The 11,094-nt window shown below is 40.4% G+C and overlaps 1 long non-coding RNA gene across 1 annotated transcript; it reads right to left on the bottom strand.

Annotated features, from left to right (window-relative positions):
- Positions 1 to 592: 592 nt before the first annotated feature.
- On the bottom strand, positions 593 to 3,414 carry LOC144990160 (uncharacterized). Its single transcript, XR_013654139.1, has 3 exons — positions 2,766 to 3,414; positions 2,067 to 2,176; positions 593 to 1,757 (listed from the first exon to the last, which is right to left on the bottom strand). It is a non-coding gene; the product is annotated as an uncharacterized LOC144990160 (long non-coding RNA).
- Between the last annotated feature and the right edge of the window lie 7,680 nt (positions 3,415 to 11,094).

Genomic DNA, 11,094 nt, shown 5'->3' with positions numbered 1-11,094 from the left:
CTCCACAGAGCTCCTTTAGCGCATTTTCACACCACGATGATGCTACAATTTCACACCTTTATTTTGAGTCGCCTAATCTTCGGGAAACATCGTACATTGACAATTAGTTATTTGTTACCGGAATAAGCATTTACCAGGAAAGAAAAAGCCTAAAGAGGAAAATTAGCTAGGCCCATGATTCCTCTGACATTAGTATAATTCCTCCCTGCACCACATCTACCCACAAAGCATTTCTCAACTTTTTCTTGATTCGAGCTTTACAAATCACATGTTGACTCATGGCTCGTGTCAATATTTCATCTCTGTTTCACTTCTGTTTGCACTCACACTGTTTTTGCTGAATCAAAATTTTAAAAAATCACTTGCAGGTGAAAAAAGATTGATTCCAGAGATCAGATGAGTTTTTATGCCTCCAGAGTTCTAACAGCCCAAAGTTGAACCTTTGTGGAAACAGTTTACTCTTATCATTTAACCATTTTAATATATTATTTTTTTTTTGGATGCTATTAATTGCTGCTACCAAAAATTGACAACAAAAAAGTCAAGTCTACATTAAAGCACAGAAAAAAATTCCTCCTTGGTTCTCCTGGGTTAAAAAGAAATAACACACTGGATGCAATCACAGTCTAAAAACCCTAACAGATTAGAAGAAACTGTTCTAAAGTTCCACTCTGATCATCTTTGATCTATTTGCAAAGCTTTCGCGGTTTCTTTTTTTTATGATTATGCCGTTTTTAGCCAAAATCAAAATCCTCTTGTTTTTTAGGACATAATTTCTGCAGAGCGGCAAGGGTTCATTAGAAATTCTGACTTGTGGGCTGGAGGGCCCGCCCGCACTTCCCCACACCTATCTGTTAACACTGTCTCCCACCCCATTCCCCTCCCAATTACAGAGAGCTTGAAGCAGGCAAGCAGATGTTTTCGTCTGATCCTGATTCACAATGATTTGAATAAAGAAATACTCCGAAATGCCTCCATCATGAGAAAAAGGACACAACAACATGCTAAAATCACTATTTTTATTGCAGTGGGTCTTTAAAGAGCTTCTATGTCTAAAATAAACCTAAAAAGCTGTTTGACAGAGTTGAAAATATATGCAAAATATTCCCCACTAATCCATAAGTGATGGAAAAATGAATTTACAGTTGAATCATAGCTGGTTGCGTATTGAATAAGAGGTTTTCACTTTTCCAGCAAGCCTTTTTCGGTAATTGTAAACGTTTCTAGCCCTTTCAATGCAGATTTTCATTTTTAACTCTTCTCTCCCAACAGTCCATTTTAGTTTTTAAGCCACTTTTTGTAAATATACATGTTATTTAGAACTTATTAGCGCTACGCTGCTGTGTAATGTTGAATATTAACACAACACGTCCTTCCCAAGGTGATTTGTTGATTTTACTTGTGTGCATTTAAATGCTTTAATTACAGAAAGGAAAATCTGATTTATTACAGCGAGCGGCGAGCACTCTGGTCCCCAGGGTGGCAGTGAACAGCTTGCCACGGTTACAGTCTTGCATGATGCTGAGTAGCTAACGCATTGAAGTCCCTGCTGCCCTGCGAGTAACCGTGGAACAATCACTGGTAAAATTATTTGCTTTGCGTAGGAATTCCTCTGAGGAATACGCTTGCATAATCTCGGGTTTCAGCCCCCCCCCCCCCCCCCCCCCTTGTTTATTTCGCACCCTAGTGCGCCGGCCTTGCTTTCATCGCCGTATCACGTAGGCCACGACTTCCTCTCGCTTGGTTTGCGCGGACATCTGGTATTGTGGCCGTCAGGGTCGTCGACAGGGGGAGCAGAAAAAGAGGGAGAGAGGTACAGGAAAGGAAAGAGGAAGAAGAGAGAGGCTGCAAGTGAGAAGGAGACGCTAAGCATAAATCATCACAGATCCAAAGATAATAGAAAGTGGCAGTCCCCGCAGTCGGCTAAATCAAGCCACTGCTTTCTCAGTCTATTCGGTAATTGCAGGAAGTGCTGATCGGGTTGTTTTGCGGCGGCTGCTCGGAGCTAAACAAAACAAACAACTAAAAACAGCCTGCACATTCCTTAAAAATGAGGGTGAACTTACGGAGAAAATGTTGCTTCAGAAGCATCTGTGGTTGTCAGGGAGGCGGGGGAGGGGTCAGACAGTTTCATAGAGACGGGTTGGTGGTTGATGGAGATGGTACCTGATGGATTCTGCATGCAGACATTTGTACAATCAGCAGAGGTGTCAAACTCATGTTTGATTCAAGCTCCCAGGTAATTAGATGGAGGACGTGGATGCCGTCGTCCTTGTGAAGCACAGACAGCATTAGGTTTGTTGTAGCGCGGCGGTCAGCTCTCATTTGCGTCCTGTCGAATTCACGAGTCCGAGGACGGTCGAGGTCTATTTGCTCCCCGTCACTCACATTAATAATGCAACATGAACGCTAAATAAGTCACTTCTGGATTTTGAAGTAAGTTGTCAAAATTTCCATTGCTTTGGTTTCTCGCTTCACCAGACCGCTGATAATCAAATAAAAACATATCCAGACACTCAATATGGTTAAAATTTTTTGCGTGTTGATCTACAGAGTTGGGATGAAGCGTTTGTTTTTTTTTGTTTTTTCATTCAACCTTTATTCAACTTTTGGAGCATTAGCTCTGATGTGTACATTCTTTCAGCTACCGTAACTCTTCAACCAATTCCTGGTTGCAATTAACACAACTCCAGGGGATTCTGAAGCAGAGAAAAACAGCTTTGCACAGATATTTAACAATATACAGCAAGGAAGTGCTTACGTACTCAACATACTGTTGTCAGGTGGGGAGCATGAAGGACCCAGAATGCAGAGACGGGAGCACAAGGTTCCAGGGCAAGGGGTTCATTAAACTAAAAGCGCTGCAGTGCAGGAACTAAACTAACAACTAAAACTCACTGTGGGCATAAACGTGGAAACATGGAAGAAGACAGTCAGGGAAGAGACGTTAGAGACATTACATGAAAGACATTAATGGACCAGCACAAGAGGAAGGCAGACAAGACTTATATACAGACAGGACTGACAAGACACAGGTGATCATGATCAGGGCAGAATGGGACCAAGGAAGTATAGCTCAAAAACATGAAAAAACAGGAAACCTTTCAAAATAAAACAGGAAACAGAACTCAAACATGACTGAAACAAGACGGTAAGCAAAAACCAATACAAAGAAACCCAAACCATGACAACTGTCATGAAGAAAAGCCGTCCGACTCAGCTGATTCACGTTGATCACATAAATGGCCGAAAATGTACACTGAAAATGTATACAGTATGTCATGTAGCGTGTGTTATTAAGGTGTTGCAAGCAACAGCCCAGGTATTAAAAAATTAAAATGGTTTTCTAAATTCAACAGGAATAACGATTTGAATGACCTTGTGATGGACTAGCAACCTGGCCAGGGTGTAGCTCGCCCAACAGTCGGTGGGATAGTCCCATCTCCAGTAACCGTGTGACACATGAAGGGTTTGAGCAAACTGATGGACAAATTCCCTTCTGTTTACAAACAAACAAAAAATATTTAGTTACTTGAAATTGGTACAACTCTGATTTTAAAGATGTGGGAACCGATGCTGTTGGACCCTTTCAAGAGAGGTTGTTTTAGCTATACCTGCCCCCCAGCGGTCGCCGTTTCTAGATTTGTCTCCTTTATTTAAGCCATTGACACATGCAGGGGTTGACCTGTACGGGTTCTGCATGTTTTTAGGTTATCAGAGCCCTTAGAGGGTCGTAGAGAGGAGCGGCTTCATCTTAAGGGAGTGTAGGTGTGTCCTGCAGTTCCCTTGACGGTTCATCCTTTTGGGATGTCATGAAAATGGAGGGTACCATTGTTGTGCATGTGGTAAGTGTATCATGAAGTACTTGTAGGGATAATGTAAGTTACATGCACTTATAACGTGTAGGTGATGCTGTCATACGATGTCTTTACACCGCACACATTAGTCAGGTGCGACTACTGGCTCCTCACTGACTGCGCGCAAATTCTGCACACACGGGCTGTGCAGGTGATACATAAGTGCCCGTAGGATGCCCATACAAACAACACTGATTGTCTAATTTCCTCATTTCTAACAGTCAGGCTGCATGCCAGTAGCACGTACTAATTACATAAACAGCACTAACAGCATGCAGGTTTCGGTGCAGGGTTAAAAAAATGAAAAATCCATACATCACGCATGCGTCTCACCTACTTCAACCTTACCTCACTCTTATGTCTTCCATAAGTGTTCTTTACGACTTGATGCTTGCAGAAAAGAAAATGTGCAAGGATAATTTAGCTTTACTGGCTCACCGAGTGGTCTATGACCTTAGTATTTTGTGAGGCCACCTGCGTTCCCAGCACCACCCATAAGGGCAGTTCTGTCGAAGTTATTATTAACTGACAGGTCTTCCTATGACCAAATTTGTTGCCTTTAAAGTGTTGTCAAATTTTTGCATGTTTTCCTTAAACTATAATTTACTTAACTCCAATTTGTGAAACTATTCAGAAAACAAACTGGGTGATATTGGGGTAAACAATTTCCACGTAATCTGGGGCTTTTTAATTTTTAAGTGATGATAGCCTGAAAACACTTATTGCATATTCTGTAGGTCAAATGTAAAATAAAAGAGTGCCCAGTAAATAAAGATTTTGATGCATATTCTGTTTTTTAAATGGTTCTTGTGTTGCATGTTGTTTTTAAAAACATTTGTTAACCAATTAGTGGCTTTCTGTTGAAAAAACATTTAGTGTTAGCTCAGTGACGGTAAAACCATCTCTTGATCAGGTTTGGTAAATACAGCATGTCTCCTGTAGAAAGGCTATTGTAACACACCTAGTGGCTACTTAGTGAACTCCACCTCACTCCAGTCAGTTTTGTTTTTAAATGGGCTTCCATCTGGAAGTTGCTGCTTGGTTGGCAATTCAAAAGCAAAAACACAGGTAGATCTATGCAGAGTAGATCAGGAAAAATGAGCTTTCCAAACAGAAATGTTCTTCTTTTTTCAATGGCCTGTTATGCTGAGATAACGCCTTAATCTGTGCGAGTGATGGTCTGGTATGAACACACGGGTACCTGCGCAACATCACTGCAAAGCTGAGTGCTTACTTAGTGTTCAGAGAGCAGCACTTGTCTTCGTTTGCTCTTAAGCAGCTGAGCTGATTAAGCCACAAGGATGTTGGGGGGGGGGTGAAATTCCTTGGATTTTAAGAATTGACGGCATTTGGCTGGCAGCTTTAAGGGTGGATCATGGTCCTACAAGACCCAAACACACCAAATTTCCTTGGATCACAAAACAATCCCACCCAAAAAAGTCCCTTTCTTAAAAAAAGCACAATCTCTTCCAACTGAACAAACACCAGGCGAATCATTTATCAAACCTGCAAATGTCTAAAAACCCATCATTGTTATAATTTATTTTCCAATATTTCACTGATTTATTTAAGACCCTGATTTTTCTAAACAGTTTTGGTTTTCATTCACAGCAAAGGTATGTTCACTTGACTCTGAAGAGTTTTATATTTTTCATCATGGAAATGTTTGGACATTCTAGGGGCTGAAGAAATTTAAATTTCTACACATTACTGTGTTTTTTTGAATAATTTGTAATGCATGCATGATGTAAATATTTAAATAGTCTTTGGAATTTCTTTTTCTGCGTGTGAACATGCGTGTGGGTGCGCGCATGCGTTTGTGTATGTAGGTGTGTGTATGTTTGTGTGTGTGTTTGTGTGTGTGTACTAGGATTATCATCGATTGGAGTCCTTGAAGTCAGCAACACTAACTGTTGCAAAATCTGAAAATAATTTGCTTGAAGCATAAAAAAAATGTTTAGTTTTTTTCTAGAATTCAGTAAGAGGTGCTTAAATAATCTATTAGGATTAAAAAACAAATTCTAATTACTGTTTTTTTTTGCTTCATTTTTTTTGTCAGAATCTGTAATTGTATCACTTATACGCTCATAAAATCATTTAGTCTGCTGCACACTGCAGGCAGCAACAAGTAACAACTCCAATAATCTGTCAATCATGGTCCTGCATGTGAATGAACATGATAAGGAGGATGGAGGCAAAAAAAAAGGTACGCCAGGTGAGCGTTCACACCTGCCAAATGAAAATCGTGGAAACACACTTCTGTGCAAAACTGATTATTTTAAGGTAATAAATTCTTGTTTTTAGCTTTTTAAAATTGTTGTCATGAACACTTTAAATAATTTCTTCAATTACCAATCAAAACATTGTATTGTTATGCATTTTCTGCCTGTACCAAGTTTTAAACAGCATTGTGTTGCTTTGCGAAGGTGAAACAAAATGGAGAGTCAATGCAGCTTTGTGCTAAAGCTTCCTCCTTCATGTGATTTGATAAGTTAGAGCAAACAAAGAAACAAACTTCAACTAATCCTCTCCTCCTCCATAAATCGTCTTTCTGGAGAAAGTCGCAGGAGGAACAAAAGGACCGACTTTTTTTCTCACATGGTTAATATTCAAACTGTTTTCAGCTTCACAAACGGCCAGAGGCTGCTGCAGTGTTGCTATAATTTCGAGGACATTTAACAGCCTTTGTGTGTTTGTGACAACCACTTTGTACGGAGAGTGAAAAATGATCCTTTGCTAATTTTGTGTGTTTTTCCTACCGACTGAAATGATCAATCAATGATTTTTATCCTAGGTTAACTTGAATACTGAGACAGTGTAAAAAAGAAAAAAAGAAAACTAAAAATCTAAAACAGAGGTCAGACTTTTTTGGCAGTTTGCCACTAGCAAGGATTTTATCCTGCAAGGTTTCGTGGTAAAAGTTTAGCTGAAGCTTTGTTTGCAGACCAGAATGACTAAAAATGTAAAATCTAAAAATATTTTGTCTTTAGCCATTTCTCAGGGTGTATTCAGACTGAAAAAGCCTGTCGGTCTGGAACTAAGCCACTTAATTTGGTCCAGATCGAGTCCTTAACCTTGGATTGTCCACAGTCTTTCGTCAAGCAAACTTTCCTTTTTCGAACCAAAGCTTGTAAACAGAACCATGTGACTAAAGATCTCTTCTCTCATTGGCCAGGAATTATGAAGGTGGGGAAAATCAACTAGAGAGAGAATAATGAAAAAATTTCATAAATTTATATCTTTAAATACAAATAATAACATATTTGTTTTGGTTTGGTTTTTTGGTAAGACGTAATCGTTTGAAATCCATATTTCCATATCAATTTCTTGATTTAAGAGATTGACTGAATCTTTGGAGAGCTCCCAACATTCTTCAATCGCAAACAAATTCAAAAAAATTGCGAGACTACCTGGGCCGATCATTTCTTGCATCCGGGGCCCGGTTGTTATTTTTTTGTTCCGTGGTTAAAGTGTACGCTGATTAATGAGAAATGACAAGCTGCGGGGCGCGGGACGTGGGTTTAAATCACAGCAATAATCAAGTGGGCTGAGAGTGATTCTGGCACCGAGGCAGATGAGCTTCCAGCTGTCGGTTCTTCCCTCCCCTACTCATTTTAATTACAAGCTAGACCTAATTAAAAGTTTCTGACATTTCTTAGTGGCTGATGCTCACATCAATTAAAATGTGATTCCTGAGTCTGGATTCAAGCTGGAGAGGGTTTGTTTTCCGTCTTCTCAGCCAGTCAGAAGGAAAATGTCAGTTCTGTTTATTAGTTCCACACACCATAATTAAGTAAATTTGTCATATTTGCGGTTTCGTCTCCCTGGAGAGCAGCCAGTTCGGAAAGAATCAGCTGACATAGTGGCAGTGTCAGCTTTTGTGGTCTTTAATGCACATCTAAAAGCCACTCGTGGCTTCCACGTGTTATCAATAAGACCTCTACTTTAAATAAAAGCATTTTTGACTCAGGTTTGTGAGGAGCAGCTTCAGTGGGCTTTCAGTGACACTGGGAGAAAAAGGAAGTCACAGCCTCTTACCAACTCGTTTTAAGTTCGCAATTTGAAATACTTCAAACTGAAACGTAACATATACAGCCCGCACTTTTCCTGGCACTTCTTATTCTGAGAGTTTGGGTAAATTCTCATGTTGTAGCGGGTCGCTCTGATGAGACAGTCACAGTCAGCTGGAGGTCTACGCCTCAAAAAGACTTCGATGGGTGTCTCTAACTTTAGACATTATGGGACATTTTCAAAGTGATTTATTGTGAATTTGTGAGCAAAAGCGTGTGACTTCACCCACAGCCATGTCACCAGTAGATCTGAGAGTCAGGGAATAATCAGAGTTTAACCTATTATGGGGTTATTTGGAAATCCAATCACTCCTTTGAGATATATACACTGGCTAAAGAAACTCACCACACTCCACGAGCGCCTGGCAGCCCAAATTAACCAGCTGCTTAGAAATGGGACTCACCCCGAATGGCTAACGGAAGGACGAACGAATCTGATCCAGAAGGATCCCTCAAAGGGTGCAGAACCTTCAAACTACCGGCCAATAACCTTTCACTCCACAACATGGAAGCTCATGTCAGGCATCATTGCAACCAAGTTAAATGGGCACATGGATCAATTCATTAGCAACACACAGAAGTGCATTGGTATAGATTCCAGAGGAGCCAAACACCAACTCTTGGTTGACAGAACAGTCGCTGCTGATCATGACGCGCCAACCTGTGAACAGCCTGGATTAATTGCAAGAAAGCCTATGACTCAATGCCACACACGTGGATCACTAAATGGCTGGAGCTGTACAACATCAACAGGACTCTGAGAGCCTTCATAGGAAACTCAATGAAGCTGTGGAAAACCACCCTTGAAGCCAATGGGAAGCCACTTGCACAAGTGTCCATCAAATGTGGGATATACCAAGGTATATACCTGATCCACACTACCAGGATCTCCAGTACTGACATTGGGATGTTATTCAGACTCGAGAAATGTCGCCGGATGGTGACAAAGAGAGGCAAGGTAGTCCACACAGGACGGGTCTCAGTCCCAGAAGGAGCAATAACAGACACTGAGGAAAGCTGTGACAGTCAAATGCCTCCAAGGAGTAAGTCAAATCCTGAGAAGCCAGCTCAATGGCAAGAACAAGACCCTGGCACTAAACAGCTGCACTGCCAGTTATCAGATACCCTGCAGGAATAATAAGATGGCCAAAAGATGAAATACAGACCGTGAATGTTAAGACACAAAAAGCTCCTCACCATACATATAGGGTTTCATCCTAAATCCATCACCCTGAGACTGTATGCTAGCCACAAGAAAGGAGGCCGAGAACTAGTGAGTATAGAAGCCACTGTCCTGGATGAAACATCCAAGATGCATGAGTACATCAAGCTCAAGGAATAGAGAGCAGAGGACACAGTGCTGGAGGACAGATCCTCATGGGAGGACAAACCCCTGCATGGGATGTACCACCGGACCATAACTGAAGTGGCTGATATCAAGATGTCCTACCAATGGCTAGAAAGGGCTGGCCTACAGGACAACACTGAAGCGCTCATCCTGGCAGCTCAGGAACAAGCCCTGAGCACCAGAGCAATAGAGGCTCAGATCTACCACACCAGACAAGACCCAAGGTGTAGGCTGTGCAAAGAGGCGCCTGAAACAATCCAGCACATAACTGCCGGGTGTAAGATGATGGCAGGGAAAGCATACATGGGGCACCACAATCAAGTGGCTGGAATAATATACAGGAACGTGTGTGCAGAATATGAATTAAAAACCCCAAAGTCAACATGGGAAACACCTCCGAAGTTGGTAGAGAATGAGAGAGCAAAGATGCTGTGGGACTTCCAGATCCAGACAGACAGGATGAAAATGCTGAACCAACCAGACATTGTAGTGGTGGATAAAGAACAGAAGAAAGCCGTTGTGGTGGATGTGTCAAGCAGTGGCAACATCAAGAAGAAGGAACATTAAATAAATAAAAAAATAATAAAAATAAATATATATATATATATATATATATATATATATTTGTGTGTGTGTGTATATATATATATAACACAAAGTACAACAAATGCTGTGACCTATTAATTTAAGAGACATAAGAAGAATTCACAGAGCTGCATTAAACCCACCCAGAAACAAAAAAGCGAAAAGCCTGTTCTTTCATCCTCATCAGGGATGAAATTAAACGGCTGAAAGTTTCTTAGTGTTCGTCATGAGCAAAGAGGAACAGCATTTTTTATCTGAACTGAGTCGGCATCAGTAATGTGGCAAACAAAAGATGTCTGAAAAGGAATTGGTAATGCAGACTACATCTGCAGCTTGGCGTGCAGCAAGCGCACTACTCACATCGCAGGAAACACTGCATCTAGTTCATAGCTCAGAACCCAACTCATCGTTTGCAACATTTCAAAATGCTACTTAATCTGTTTGTGACTGCTTTGCAGTCCTGATATTTTTTTGTTTTCTTATTTTTAAAGAATGATTCAGCCATTTCAAAATAAACGCATTTATTAGTCATTTATCAATACTTGCACGACTCTGATGTTTGCAAAGAACGGGCAGTCCTGACATCATTGACCTTTCTGGTAAATGAAAGCTGCTGTCTCTAAACAAAGTTGTCAATTATTGGAGATAACCTTAATTATTGCGGAAATTAATCGTTAACTATACTAATTTGGCAGTGTGCTTCACAGTAATACTGTTCTAAATTAACTTAAGACCTGATAGGTATGAAACAAATTTATTATATAATAATTTGTGACTGGAGATTTTATTTTTTTCTCACAAAAGTCCTGTTACTGCATTTCAACAATTATGCTGTCTGTAGCAACAATCTGTTATTCGTGAATAGATGCAGACAATGAGTGGTTGATACAGACACTGATCTACAACAAACAGCTTCTTTCTTTTTTTTCTTTAGTTAAGTTTGCTGAAAGCCACCTGCTTTTATTTAAATGTTTGTAAAAAAAAAAAAAAAAAGTAAAAAATATGTCATTATGTTGTTAACCCTCAAGCTTACCTCTGATTTTGCTCTTAGACACAAGTCTGAACTGTCAGCCAATCAAAAGAGATCCAGGATGTAGTCTCAGAAGGTAACTATTTGTCCATGGGGGGAGGGTGTCACCCAAAACTGCCTAAATTGACTGGGTAGAAGTTAACTCTTTCAGCATTCAAGAAGTTTTTATTGCCATTTTCAGTTACAGTTACAGTTAGCAAAAAA

This window comes from Oryzias latipes, chromosome 24 (genome assembly GCF_053564925.1).
Source record: "Oryzias latipes strain Hd-rR chromosome 24, Olatipes_Hd-rR_3.1".
Taxonomy (NCBI): domain Eukaryota; kingdom Metazoa; phylum Chordata; class Actinopteri; order Beloniformes; family Adrianichthyidae; genus Oryzias; species Oryzias latipes.
Note: the sequence above shows the minus strand (reverse complement) of the source record. Positions and strands in the feature narration are given on the sequence as shown.